Source organism: Helianthus annuus, chromosome 3 (assembly GCF_002127325.2).
Source record: "Helianthus annuus cultivar XRQ/B chromosome 3, HanXRQr2.0-SUNRISE, whole genome shotgun sequence".
NCBI classification, from domain to species: Eukaryota; Viridiplantae; Streptophyta; class Magnoliopsida; order Asterales; family Asteraceae; genus Helianthus; species Helianthus annuus.
Genome location: NC_035435.2, coordinates 40479468 through 40495594, shown reverse-complemented (window position 1 = coordinate 40495594; position 16127 = coordinate 40479468).

Genomic DNA, 16127 nt, shown 5'->3' with positions numbered 1-16127 from the left:
ATCTTTTCGGTTGTTTCTTAAACTATCTCAGGTCCAGATAATTTCTTTTCTCCAATTTCTGCCCAACAGACTGGGGTTCGGCATTTTCGTCCATAAAGTGCTTCAAATGGTGCAGCATTTATACTTTTCTGATAACTGTTGTTATAAGAAAATTCTATTAATGGCAAGTGATCGTCCCAATTACCTCCGAAATCAATTACACAAGCTCTAAGCATGTCCTCGATTGTCTGAATCGTCCTTTCGCTTTGTCCGTCCGTTTGAGGATGGTAACCTGTGCTTAGATTTAACTTGGTTCCCGTTGCTTTTTGGAAACTCGTCCAAAAATGAGAGGTAAAACGGCTATCCCTATCAGAAACAATTGATAAAGGAATTCCATGTAATGAAACTATTCATTTACATACAATTTAGCTAACAGTTCCATACTGAAAGTTTCTGTTAGGAAACTTTATTTGTAAGTATTGAAGAAAATCTCAATCAACTGGATCTCTGAAGAAGATAACGGTCCTGAAGATCACAGCAAGATGAAGAAAATCAGATAGGACAACTGAAATGCAAAGTATCTACTACAAAGAATCACAAGTTGATCAAGAGTTGATTTGGATTATCAGAGAAGGTCATTTCTGATGGATCTGATGATATTTCTGATGAAATATCATCAGTTTCTGATAATTCTGATCATCAGACTTTCTGATGATATGTTCACTAGAATTTCTGATGAAGTGGTTTATCAGAAACTCTGATGAAAGCCCCACTTGTCTAAAAATCACAATTCTATCCTGCCACCCATGACCGAAGCATGACATTATTGGTTATCAGATTACAAATGCAACTTGAACGTTGGATTCAATAAATATGTCAAATTGCTACTTTACGTAGGACTTATTGCATGAATAAACAATTGCTTATTCATGTCCACAACCGTCTATAAATAGAAGGCTCGAGAGGCAGAAGATACTTGAGTTTGAAGCTTAGCATTCATATACAAACACCCAAACTCTACTGCTCTTCTCACCCACAGAAATCAAGATTCATTTGTATTAGATAATAATTTTACAATCACCTTGTTACACTAATTTGTTTCAAAGTGATATAAACTTGATAATTCTGTAGGTCTTGTTTCTTGAAAGTCTGATTTCCATTTCCGCACATCTTTTTCACACATACTGAAATCACTTGCCATATTACGTAAAAAGAAGTTGTTAAGGCCATACTGGGTCCAACAATTGGCATCAAAGCGGATTGAATAAATTATTTTCAAACGATCAATCGCTCTTCTTCTTTTTTCTAAATATGTCCAGCTTTCAAAGGAATAATGCTTTCAATATTGGTTCTATGTCCAAACCTCCGACCCTGGTCAGGGAGGAATACCCCCAATGGAAAATCAGGATGGTCAATTTCCTTAATGGTCATGACCGAGCTCTGTTTAGATCCATTGAAAGGGGTCCACATATACCAATGACTGAAATACCTGCAATTCCAGCAACTGACCAACTACCTGCTATCCCTACCTCCCGAGCTCCCAAAAGTGAAATACTTTGGAGTGAGGAAGACAAGGAACTGGTAGCAGGGGATGAAAGAGCAAAATCACTCTTAATAATGGCCATCCCCAATGACATATTTTCACAAGTTGATGCTTGTGCATCAGCCAAGGAAATATGGGATCAGTTGGAAAATCTTTGTGAAGGAGGAGAGAGGATGAAAAGAAACAAAAGAACAAACAATGTCTCATCCTATGAAAGGTTTAAAAGTTTACCTAATGAAAAGTTAAATGACACATATCAAAGGTTCACAAAACTTTTAAACGAGCTAAAGAAATTTGGAATAACTAAATCAAATGATGAAAGAAACATAAAATTTCTTGATGCTTTGCCTAGAGAATGGAGAAGTCTCACAATGACTTTGTCCTCAACCTTAGAACTAGGAAACATGAGTCTTCATGACTTATATAGCATCTTGATCCCTAGAGAGGAAGAAATATTTGAAGAAACCATTCAAAGAGGGGGATCTTTAGCTCTTATCTCAAACTCACAAAGACAAACAACTTCCAATGATCTACAACCATCAAACAGCCAGGGTTTTGAAACTTCTGATTCATCATCAGATTTTTCAGCTTTTGCTGATGCAATAGCACTGCTCACCAAAACATTTGAGCAGAGATTGAGGGGAGGAGGCCAGAGGTACCAGAGGAGTGATAGAAGGAGGATGGATGATAGATCTAAAGAAGAAATTAGATCTAAGGATAAAGGAAAGGCTGAGGTGGTGTGTTACAAGTGCAAGCAAAAAGGTCATTATGCATCTGAGTGTAAGACCAAGAAGCTGAAAGATGTTGCTTACTATGAAAAGAAGCTTGAGGAAGCTAAGAAGCAACAACAGCAAGTTAGCTTAATTGCTGGAACAGATACATGGCTATCTGATGATTCTTCTGATGAAGAAGAAGAAGAAGAAGAAATGGCCAACTTCTGTCTCATGGCACTTTCTGATGACATACCAGGGACTTCAGGACAACAAGTAAGTTTAGACAATATTGATCTTGAACACAAGCTAAATGAGCTCATGTCAGATTTTTAAACTTGCAAGTTAAACATCAATCAGATGGTAAAAAATCTGATGAGTTGTAGAGGACCTTGAATAAAATCATTCTTGAAAACCAAATACTTATAGAACAAAGTTTAGATCAAAGAGCTAAAATTGAGTTCTATGAAAATGAAAGAAGAGATCTTTACAAGAAAATCAATGATAAAGAAATTATTGTAAGAGGTTTTCAAGAAGCAAAAGAATTCATAAATTTCATAGAGTCCACTCCAAAGAACAAAGGAGAAGGTTTGGGTTATGTGAGAACAAACTGTCTTTGTAAAAGTAACTCAACAGATTTCTGATAAATTCTTATCAGAATCTGATTCTGAAACTTGCAAATCAACATGTTCTGAATATTCCTTTGATAAGCCAAATTTTGAACCAAAAAGAAGTGAATACAATCAAGAGTTTGTAGAAACTGCAGAAGCAGTTCACTCATCTTTTCAAAATTATCCCTTCATTCCATCACAAGAAGGAAAATCAGAAATTTCTGATGATTCCTGTATGTGTGTTGAAATACTGAAGCTTGTTCAACACCATCTCCAAAAGAAAAAGAAAAATTCTGTTATTGGCTCCGCATTTAACAGAAATTCTGATGAAAGGTCATTTAGAAGAAATAATAGAATAGAATATCATCAGAAAGTGTACCCAAGCATGCCTGGGTACCTAAAACCCTCTAATCATTTCATTTCAGGACCATCATGTGCAGCAAATCTGGTACTGCGACTCATGAAACTCCAAGCACATGACTGGAGATAGGAGCTTACTCAGCAACTTTGTCTCAAAGCTGGGTAAAATGGTGAACTTTGGAAATGGAGTGAAAGGAAGGATAATGGGATACGGATGTATCAGATATGGATGTTTGACCATTGAAAGAGTAGCCTATGTTGAGCGCTTAAAGTACAATTTGCTGAGTTGTGGTCAATTCTGTGACAAAGGTTTTCAGGTAACATTCTTACCAGAAAAATGCTTGCTAATAGGTATGGATGATAATAAAATATATTTGAGTGGGAAGAGGATAAGACAATCAATATACTACTTTGACTTTAAAGAAGAAAATGAACATCCGAAACTATGTTTATTTTCAAAAATCAACAAAGGAAGTAGTTGGTTATGGCATAAACGACTGGCTCACTTGAATTTCAAAAACCTAAGCAAAATAGCAAATAAAGGTCTGGTAAAAGGGTTACCTTTCATATCATCTAAAAAGGATAAAATTTGTAATGCTCGTGAGATGGGAAAATCAAAAAGAAGCTCTCACAAGTCAATTTCTGAATCTTCCATTACACAAAATTTGGAACTTTTACACATGGATTTATGTGGACCCATAGGTACAGAAAGTTTTTCTAGAAAGAAATATATACTAGTAATAGTTGATGATTTTTCCAGATATACATGGGTTGAATTTTTGAGAAAGAAAAATGAAACACCTGATTTGATCATTAATTTTATCAACAAAATTGAAAATCTGTTAAAACTAACAGTAAAAAGGATCAGATCAGACAATGGGACAGAATTCCAAAATTCAAAAATTGAAAGCTTTCTTGTAAACAAAGGAATCTCTCATGATTTTTCAGCTCCCATAACCCCTCAACAAAATGGGGTTGTTGAAAGAAAAAATAGAACCTTAGTAGAAGCTGCCAGAACAATGCTTGCATATGCCAAAATGCCCTCTCACTTTTGGGCAGAAGCAATTGCAAATGCATGTTTTACTCAAAACAGAACTCTTATTAACAAAAGGCTAAACAAAACACCCTATAACATTATAAATGATAGAATTCCAAGTGCACAATTTTTACACACATTTGGTTGTAGATATTTTGTCTTCAATGATTTTGAAAGCCTTGAAAAATTTGACAGAAAAGCAGAAAAAGGTACTTTTCTTGGATATGCTTTGTCCTCAAAAGCCTATAGAATTTTTATTCTTAACACAAATTTGATGACTCATCAGAAACTGAAGTTTCTGATGAATACATGAAAGAAATAAACTTTTCTAACAAACAAGAAAATTATGAGCATCTCTTTGAAATGATATCAGAAGATTTTCTAGAACATGATAAAGCTTGTACATTTAAATCATCAGAAATATCATGTACAAACCCTGAAGAACAAGTAAATAGCACAACAGAAAATCAAAATTCTGGTGCTTTACATCAAATAGAGGTAACTGAACAGGGGGCAACTTCAAATCCATCAGAACCAACAGTTGTTTAAAACAGGTTAAGATGGATCAAAGGGCATGTTCATTCTGATATCATTAGCAATCCAGCTGATGGTGTGAGAACAAGATCTGCAACTGCACATGAATGTGCATATGCTGGGTTCTTAAGCACAATAGAACCCAAATCGGCCAAAGAAGCTCTGAATGACCCAGATTGGATACAAGCTATGCAGGAAGAGCTGGATCAATTCGAAAAGAGCAAGGTATGGGATCTGGTACCTAAGCCTAAAGACAAATCTGTCATAGGCTCAAAATGGGTATACAGGAATAAATCTGATGAAAATGGCATAATCACAAGGAACAAAGCAAGGTTAGTGGTCAAAGGTTGCTGTCAACAAGAAGGTATTGATTATGATGAAACTTTTGCACCAGTAGCTAGATTAGAAGCTGTAAGAATTTTTCTTGCTTATGCTGCATCCAAGGATTTCAAACTTTATCAAATGGATGTAAAATCAGCTTTCCTAAATGGTAAAATTGAAGAAGAAGTTTATGTGCAACAACCAGAAGGCTTTGTTGATCCAAAATTTCAAAATCATGTTTATAGATTAAACAAAGCCTTGTATGGATTAAAGCAAGCTCCTAGAGCCTGGTATAAACTTTATCAGACTTCTTAATCAATTCTGGATTTACCAAAGGTACTATTGACACCACACTTTTTCTCAAAACACACAAACGTCATACCTTGTCGGTTCAAATATATGTTGATGACATTATATTTGGATCAACAAATGAAAAATTTTGCAAACGGTTTCAAAAGTTAATGACCAGCCACTTTGAAATGAGCATGATGGGTGAATTAACCTTCTTCTTAGGGTTACAAGTCAAACAAAGAATTGATGGAATATTTTTGAGTCAATCAAAGTATGTTAAAACAATTCTACAAATATATTCACTTGAAAACTGCTCTGCTTCAAAAACTCCCATGGCAACAGGGAACAAATTAGATTCTGATAAAGATGGAATAAGTGTAGATATTAAAACCTATAGGGGGATGATAGGGTCATTGCTATATTTAACTGCAAGTAGACCAGACATCATGTTTGCTACATGCTTTCTGGCCAAATATCAATGTGATCCTAAAGAATCCCACTTAAAAGCTGTAAAAACGGTTTTCAAATATCTAAAAGGCACTTCAGAACTTGGTCTCTAGTATCTAAAGGATACAAACCTTGAATTAATTGCATACACAGATGCAGATTATGCAGGGTGTAAGATTGACAGAAAAAGCACATCTGGTGCTTGTAAAATCTTGGGGGAAAAATTGGTATGTTGGGCAAGCAAGAAGCAAAACTGTGTTGCCACATCAACAGCAGAGTCAGAATATGTTGCAGTAGCAAGCTGCTGTTCACAAGTGTTGTGGATGCAAACTCAACTGAAGGATTATGGAGTAAATCTGACAAAAATACCAATTTTGTGTGATTCAAAGAGTGCAATTGCAATAACAGAAAATCCAGTTCATCACTCAAGAACCAACACATAGATGTCAGATATCACTTCATAAAAGATCATGTGGAGAAAGGTAACATTGAAATGTATTTTCTTCCAACTGAAAACCAAATTGCTGATATATTTACAAAACCTCTTGATGAAAAGAGACATAACTTTTTTATCAGCAAACTTGGCATGGTTAACATAAGAGATGAAAATATTTCAGAAATAAAAGCAACACAAAATGAAAACCAAATTGATGATCACCAAGATACTGAGAATAAAAGGACAATTAAACAAAATTCTGATGGAGAAATTCATCTATCTGATGAAAAATCAGAAGGTTTAATAAATCATCAATAAAATGTGATGATTTATTAGAAATTCTGATAATATATCAGAAAATCTGATGTAATTTTTATCAGAAATTCTGAAATTCATCAGGAACTTTTGTTTAAATGTACACAATGATCAGTAATCATCAAAAGTCCATATCTTCATACATATTCCATTTGTATAAATTTATTGTTTTCTTTAATTCAATTTTTGTTATTTTTATTTTAAAAAAAAGGGAAACATTGATGACATGCATGAAGATAAAATTAAATCCAAAGAACTCAATCGTCACAAATGTCATCATTTTTTTTTGAGCATGCAACGTCATTCGGTCATAAGGAGTTTAACAGAAACACATAAGCACCAATATCATTAGGAGCTATGAATGTAGCCGCCCACCTATTGAATGCTTACTCACATAAAGGGCTTAGTAGACTGTCATATTCACTGCAATAGATATCATCTTAAATGAAGAGAAAAAAAAGTCTTAAATGAAAAAAAAACAATTTTTTTTGTTGTTAATATGGAACTATCACTTTCATCTATAAATATTAACAATCTGAAAAAGACATTCGTCACAACAAAATCTTCTCTTCAAAAGCCTACCATCAGAAAACCTCTTATTTCAAATGAGTCACCCAAAATCAATGGAATCCAACCAATTCCCTCTCAACCTTTACGAAAATCATAATCTCAGACTAAGATCCAACTTAGAAGGACCTGCATGGGAGGACTGCAGGTTTGTATATAATATGATCATGCGAAGTCCCTTGGGCTTTGCTATGTCAACACATGTCACTATATATCCAGAACTTCTTCAAGAGTTTTGGTGGAATGCTCAAGTCGTTATGAGTGGCACTTCCATGTGGATAAATAGTGAGGTTATGGGGGTAAAGATCACCCTAAAAGAGGAAACACTCAGAGATGTCCTCACATTGGGTGATTATCGAGAGATCAGCATACTGGAAAAGGCAGAGGTGCAAAGAACCTTGATTGAAATGGGTTACAATTCAAACAATGTGTCAAGGCAAATTTGCAAATGTGGGTTCATACCACCTTTCCAGTATCTGGTAACACAGCTAAGTGTTTGCTTTTCTAAAAAGACTGGACACTTTAATGAGCTGTCTTACAGGATGACGGAAGTGGCACATGCTATTGTACAGGAAAAACCTTACAATTATGCTAAGTTTCTCATGAGTGACTTAGAAGGAAATGTCCATGACCGTAATCCTTTTCTGATCTACCCTCGTTTTGTAACCAAGGTAATCACAAGTCAGCTTGACTTTGGAGGTGTGAGAAGTTGTTATACAAGAGCTGAACTTGCACTTCAAGAAAACTTAAGAGTTGCTTCCCTGGTTCCATCAACCAATCATACAGGAAGAATAACCAGTCTCTGGTTATATCTGAAGTGCATGTATAACGTGTTGGATGCGGAGGATGAGTAGCTAGGTTTATCTGTTCTTGTTTTTGCTTGTTTTAATTTTTTTTGTTTGTGTGTTCTAACCATCTTTCGTTTAGTAATATATTAAGTTTTTCTTAAATACATATTAGTTATATATGTCTATAGGTCCAGGGGGAACTAAGAAATCTTGTCTGATGGAAACAAGGAAAATCTGGTAAAAATCAAATGAAATCTGATAGGATATAGTAAATCATCAGAATCTGATAAAATTTATCGGAAACTTCATTAAATCATCAGAATTTGAATCAAAATCACCAGATAAACTAAAAAAAAAATTAATGCAAAACATCAAAAGAAATTTTTTTTTCAAACAGGAAGGTTCAATTACTTAAAAAAAATTTGACATGAATTTGATCAAAGACAAAGAAACTTACAAAAACATCTAGATTATTTTTAGATAAGTTTCTTTCAAATTTTTTTTCTGAGGACTGGAACAAGCTATATGAGAAAAACTTCCTGACACACCAGAACAAAGGTGTGGAGTTCACAAGATCAAGGTAAGAAAATTTCTCAAAACTTCACTCATTCCCTCTCATCTTAAAAAAAAAGAAAAAAAAGAAAGAAAACTGATTCGGACTTCTATAAATGAATCAAATGTTTTCTGATGATATATATGAGAAATTCAACTCTCCAAGAAATATTTAGAGATTTTTCAATATATATCATTAAAAGGACATGGGAAAGCACTTAATCAAAGAAAAGGTTTTTGATTGGACCATGTCTAAAATCAAAAGGGGTCCCACATGAAAGAAGAAGGTGCAAGTTGGATACTAGTGTTTATCCTTTTAAAAATTGTTGGAATCTCTAATTATCTTTAAATAAGATATACATTAAATTAGAGATAAACCAAAGGTTTTTCAAAAACGGTTACTTCTTTAAGAGATTAAAACATCATTAAGGTGTCATAAAACACCTTGAATACAAACAACCCACGAAAAACACTCAAAAATCTCTGTCTCAACTCACTATAAATATCCCCTCCAAAACAGAGACGTCCATCATCAATCTTCATTCTCAAACCCTAAAAACCCTTCTCAAAGCAAAAACCCAAATCCTAAATGGTTGCCACCAACATCAGTCCACCTCCAGCTGAACACTCTGTTCCCTTAATCACTGAAGCTGAATATCTTCCTTTGAAGAACAACAATGAAGCAATGAATACTAACATCAAACAATATGATGTGAAGTGTCAAATTCTCATTGAATTTCTGATCAGAAGCCCAATAGCTCATGCTCTTACAAAGACCAGAGAGGTACCAGAAAGACTGCTACAACAAGTTGTAAAAACTCTCGAACCTTATAGTACAAGTATGGAGTTAACAACACATGTATGGGAAGATATCTTCATCACAATCTCACCGGAGAAAATAAGGGAATATTTGGAACTACCCTTAAATCAAGACTATGAAGAAGCACCACAAAGAGAAGACATGTTTGAACAACTTGATGATGTAATGGGATGCAAGGCAAAGATTTCAAAAATCAATGAGTTCAAGAGGAACAAACTACCTACCTTCTGGCAAGTGTTAATGGAGATACTGAATAAGTGTTTATCATCTAAGATCGGAGGTACAGATCAGATAAATATGAATATTCTAACAATCATGTTCAGCCTCATAACTGGGTTGAATATTGATTTTGGAACAGAAATATTTAAACTGATCAAAAGATCAATTCTGACCAAAACTGGAAAGATAGATTCACATCTACCATTCCCCAGATTTCTGTCTATCATAATTTCAGATGCTTTTTCTGAAAGAAATATACAAACTCCAAAATCAAAATTTATGTGGAAATCAGAAATTATGAGACCTTGGAGTGCTGCAGGGTCATGGAAGTCAGATTTTGATGTACCTGTTCCGCCAGAAAATATGATGGTTCTGATACCAGAAAACTCATCATACAGAGCAGAATATCTGAGAATGTTAAGTAAACAAGCAGAAACAAAAGAAGGATTTGAAAAAGTGTCACCCATGGAGCATGATGCAGAAGAATCAAGCACACCAAGAATAGAGCAGTAGGATGAATCTGATCCTCATCCAGCTGATAAAGATGTGCATATGACTGATGCAACAGAAGAACATCATGCAGAAGGCTCACATATGGGAGAAACAGGTGCAACAAAATCTAAACTCAATATATTTTATACTTTTGAAAGTGATTCTGATGAATCAATTCAAGGAAAATATGAAATTTTACAAAGAAGCACTGTTTTTACAAAACAAAATGTGAGTGAAACAAAAGACCCATTTTTCGAGTCAGACTCTGAGGAGGAAAATGTGGTGACAACAGGTGGAGATCAGTCTACTGATCAAGGAAACCTGGATGAGAAAAATAAAAGTTTCTCAACAACTCATGGAGAACCTGAAAGGGTTCAAGGATATGAGGAAAACAAGGACTTGAATTTGTTTCAATTTTCTGGTGAGGGAACAGAGAATTTGGATACTTCCAATCCTCTCAACCTCAGAACATCAGAAAATATGTTTTCTGGTGGTGTTAGAAGAGAAACATCTGTTGTTTCTCCTATTTCCCAAGGACAACCATCTATGTCCCCTAAACAACTTCATAAAGAACTTGAAGATAACGCTGCTACTGAGAAAACAATAATGGAGGAAAAACTTGATATGATACTGGAAGAAATCAGAAATCAGAAATCAAAGTTTTATCAGAAACTGTCAAAACTGTGCAGAAACAAACAGAAGAAAATAATGCAGCTCTCAAAGAAATACAAAAGTCATCAGAAAACAAAGGAAGTTCATCAGAAATGGAGAAGGCTCTTAAAGAACTACAGGATATCAAGAAAAAGATGACTGAGATTGCAACTGCAGGAGAAAGTTCAAGTTCAGGAAGGCTTCTTGAAGAAATACAACTTCTCAGAGCCAACAGTAGCAGCTTGACTGAGGCTTTTGAGAAGTTGATAATGGAATTAAGCGAACAAAGAAATAAAGAAAATCAGGAGTTTCAGAAGATAAAGAAGCAAGAAGAAACAAACACTCAAGCTCTTACTAACATCCACTTGTTAGTAAAAAGATTGCAGTACAATGTTGCCACACTGGCAAAAGTTGATCTTCATACACTAAAAACTCCAATTCCTCAAGAAAGACAAGCAACAGAATCAGAAAATCCTCAACATCAACCAGAAACCATCTAACAAGAACAAATCAAGCAAACAGAAACCTTAACAGCTCAAAAACAAAAGCAGACCATGGGTCCACCACCAGATAAACAAAAGTTACCCATAGGTCCTCCACCAAACATACCAAAACCAGACACTTCAAGAATCCAACATAAAGAATATACTCCAGCTCAACCATCTTCTACAACCATCACTGGAGAAACAGAATTTAGCATAAGGATGGATACAAAAGAGAAGAGAAGAATGGAACATGAAGTGACCTCCTCAAAAAGGCCAAGAAAAATAATGAGAGAAGATTCAGAAGGCAACATCAAAGAATCAGAAGTGCTGAAAGGTGATCTACACACAATTATGTATCCAGAAGAACATCTGAAGCACTACTATTGGAAAGGTCCAGAAGACAACCCAACAAGGCCGCTCTCACCAATGAGTAAAGGTATTCTTGAAGAAAGAAATAATGGCAGCTGGGTAATATTGCACAACAACTTGACCAATCCAATAGTATCAATTGAAAGAGTTGATACTTTGACTACTGGAGGAGGCATATTAGGGAATGAAAGTCAAAACAAGTACACCCTGATCAGAAAAGACAAAGATGTTCAAAAGGTTACTGATGCAGACCTGGCTGATAAGATTCATCCAATGGACACAGTCAAGATGAAGAACATCATTGATGAATGGAAAGGTGGTTCAGTAGTGATCAGGAGAGCCCTTGACAGTCTTAAAAGTGCAGGAGCGAAATTATACAAAAGAGTAGCACTAGCAGACTTTGATCTATGTATCAATTTCGAGTATAGCACCAAAGTGTTAATACCTCCACCCAACACAATGATTCCAGCTGAAATCCCTTCAAAGTTAGCAAGAACTGGAGCAATCTTTGACAGACCAGAAATATGTGCAGTCTTCAAAGATGCCCATGAAGAGAAAGCTCTATTCAGAATCAGTGAAATTTGCAGGTATTCAAACCAAACTTTAAAATATATAAGAAACTGCATAAATGACAAACAAGAGCAGCTCAAGAAGAAAGGAAAGAACAATGAACAGCTGAGAAAGAAAATTGAAGATTGTATTGAAAATTGGATGGAAGCAAGAGAATGGTACAAATCAATGTACAAGGCAACTCAAAAGATAATTGATCACAAGAAAAAGCTGAAACCAGGAGACAAACACAGAGGTGGAATGAAGATCAATTAAATGAATTGATGAGATATTGTTGTTTTTGAACAACATTTAGAATTTGTTTTTCTGTTTTTGAACAATGGTTGAATGGTTTATGTTTTAAGTTTTATGTTTTATGCTTTATGTCTGTGAGACATAGTCACTTGATCTTTCTTTTTCAAGAATTAGTTAAAAGTTGTTTACGTTTGGACATAGAGGTAGTTCAATTTCTTACAATACTTAGGGGGAAACTGTTAGGAAACTTTATTTGTAAGTATTGAAGAAAATCTCAATCAACTGGATCTCTGAAGAAGATAACAGTCCTGAAGATCACAGCAAGATGAAGAAAATCATATAGGACAACTGAAATGCAAAGTATCTACTACAAAGAATCACAAGTTGATCAAGAGTTGATTTGGATTATCAGAGAAGGTCATTTCTGATGGATCTGATGATATTTCTGATGAAATATCATCAGTTTCTGACAATTTTGATCATCAGACTTTCTGATGATATGTTCACCAGAATTTCTGATGAATTGGTTTATCAGAAATTCTGATGAAAGCCCCACTTGTCTAAAAATCACAACTCTATCCTGCCACCCATGACCGAAGCATGACATTATTGGTTATCATGATTACAAATGCAACTTGAACGATGGATTCAATGAATATGTCAAATTGCTACTTTACGCAGGACTTATTGCATGAATAAACAATTGTTTATTCATGTCCACAGTCGTCTATAAATAGAAGGCTCGAGAGGCAGAAGATACTTGAGTTTGAAGCTTAGCATTCATATACAAACACCCAAACTCCACTGCTCTTCTCACCCACAGAAATCAAGATTCATTTGTATTAGATAATAATCTTACAATCACCTTGTTAAACTAATTTGTTTCAAAGTGATATAAACTTGATAATTCTGTAGGTCTTGTTTCATGAAAGTCTGATTTCCATTTTCGCACATCTTTTTCACATATACTGAAATCACTTGCCATATTACGTAAAAAGAAGTTGTTAAGGCCATACTGGGTCCAACAGTTTCTTTCATGGGTAGGAAATGAGCTGACTTAGTTAGCCTATCTACAATCACCCAGATTGTATCATTACCTTTTCTTGTTTTGGGTAATTTAGTAACAAAATCCATTGTTATCAATTCATATTTCCATACAGGCATTTCTAACTGTTGCAGCAATCCTGAGGGTTTTTGATGTTCAGCTTTGACTTGTGAACAGGTTAAACACTTAGAAACATAAGCTGCTATATCATTTTTCATTCCTATCCACCAGAAATTCTTTCTTAAATCCTGATACATCTTATCACTTCCAGGATGCATCGTATATTTAGACTTATGGGCTTCTTCTAATATACGGTGGCGTAGGTTTCCTAATTAGGTATCCACATTCTTTTCTTATGGAATCTCCAAATTTCATCTGTTCCTTGTTCTAATTCTTTAATCATTCCTTGTAGCTTTTCAGTATCATCCTTGATTACTGATTCTTGTGCGTTTCTAATTTGCTCATTTAAGTCTACTTGTACCCTTTTTGGCTTTTCATGATATTTTCGACTTAAAGCATTAGCCACTACATTGGCCTTTCCTGCATGATACTGGATATTACAATCATAATCACTAAGAATTTCATCCAGCGTTTTTATCTCATATTCAACTCTTTTTGTCCGAAGACATACCTTAAACTCTTATGGTCGGTGAAAATGGTAAACTTACTACCATAAAGTAATATCTCCAAATCTTAAGGGCAAAAATTAAGGCTCCTAATTCCAAATCATGGCTTGAATAATTCTCTTCATGGTTCTTAAGTTGTCTAGATGCGTAAGCTAAAACCTTTTGACGCTGCATCAACACACATCCATAACCTAATTTAGAAGCGTCACAATAGACTACAAAGTCTTCAGTTCCTTCTGGTAATGCTAGTATGGGTGCATTGGTTAGTCTTTGCTTAAGAACTCTAAAAGCTTCTTCCTGTCTTGGTCCCCATTCAAACTTAACAGATTTACAGGTTAGCTTAGTTAAAGGAATGGCTATTCTAGAAAAATCTCGAATAAATCTCCTATAATAACCGACCAATCCTAAGAAACTTCTAACCTCGGTTGGTGATTCAGGGGTTTTCCATTTGGTAATCACCTCAATCTTGGTGGGATCCAAGAAACTGTACCTGTTCTAACCAAACCTCGCACTTCGAAAACTTAGCATAAAGCTTTTATTTCCTTAATAAACTTAGAAGTACGTGCAAATGCTTTGCATGATCCTCTTTACTCTTAGAGTAAATAAGAATATCATCTATAAAGACAATTATGAATTCATCCAAATATGGCTTACATATTCGGTTCATCATGTCCATAAATGCGGCTAGGGCGTTGGTTAAACCAAATGGCATGACAATAAGTTCATAATGGCCATACCTTGTTCTAAAAGCAGTCTTAGGAATGTCCTCTTCCTGTACCTTTAATTGATGATATCCTGACCTTAAATCGATTTTAGAGAAAAATCGAGCTCCTTGCAATTGATCAAACAGATCATCGATCCTCGGTAATGGATACCGATTCTTAATTGTGACCTTGTTCAATTCACGGTAATCAATGCACATACGCATCGATCCGTCATTCTTTTTAACGAATAAAATTGGTGCTCCCCATGGTGATGATCTTGGCTGTATGAATCCTTTCTCCAACAGTTCGTCTAACTGTTTCTTCAGTTCTTGCATTTCGGCGGGTGCCAATCGGTAAGGTACTTTGGCAATTGGTGCTGTTCCTGGTAGCAGGTGGATTCTGAATTCAACTTCTCTGTCCGGCAGTAGTCCTGGTAATTCTTCTGGGAATACATCTCAAAATTTTGATACTATTGGAATATCTTTTGGTTCTTTTCCTTTAGTGTTAGTGATTATGGAAATCAAATACACTAATGATCCTTTTCTTATATAACTTGCTGTTTTCATCACAGAGATGAATTTTGTGGATCTAGATGGCTTATCTCCTTTAATTGTGATCTTTTCACCTTTTGGTGAGTTTACTTGAATTGCCTTTTGATCACATAAAATACTGGCTTTATTGGCTATTAACAAATCCATTCCTAATACAATATCAAATCCTGCCAGATTCATTGGGTAAAGGTTTGCAATAAATTTTTGATTTAAAATTTCTATTCTTGCTCCCTGCAAGATTTCAGAAATCTTAATGGTTTCTCCATTCGCGGTTTCTACTAGACATTCTTGTGAGAGTTTAGTTGATGACTGATTAAGAAGTTTGCAAAACGAAGTATTAATAAAACTTTGGTTTGCACCAAAGTCAAATAATACTTTAGCAAATATATCATTAACTAAAAACGTGTCGGCTATCACGTCCGGAATCATCTTGGCTTCATCTGCAGTCAGATCAAATGCTCTAGCATTTTTGGTAGTCCTATTGCCCATGGCTGGAACTAGTTTCGGACAGTTGGGCTTGATGTGACCTTTTTCTCCACAGTTGAAGCACAGTCCATTATTAGGTTTCCTCTTGCAATCTTCTTCCTTGTGCCCAGGTATCTTGCAAAAATTGTTGTAAGTGGAGCATTTTCCCGAATGCTTCTTCTTACAAGCCTTGTAGTACGATGCCGAGGTAGAACCTACGTTCCTACGGTTGGATTTCCATAACAAAATTCCTGGGTAAGCCTTTGAGCTAGGTTTCTCCTCTTGTCTTCTTCTCGAGTACGAACTAACTCATCTGTCAAGGTGTTTACTAGTTCTACAACTTCCTCTATGGTTTGGGGTCTAGTTGCCTTGACTACATGCCTAATCTCCCCGATTAATCCCCAGA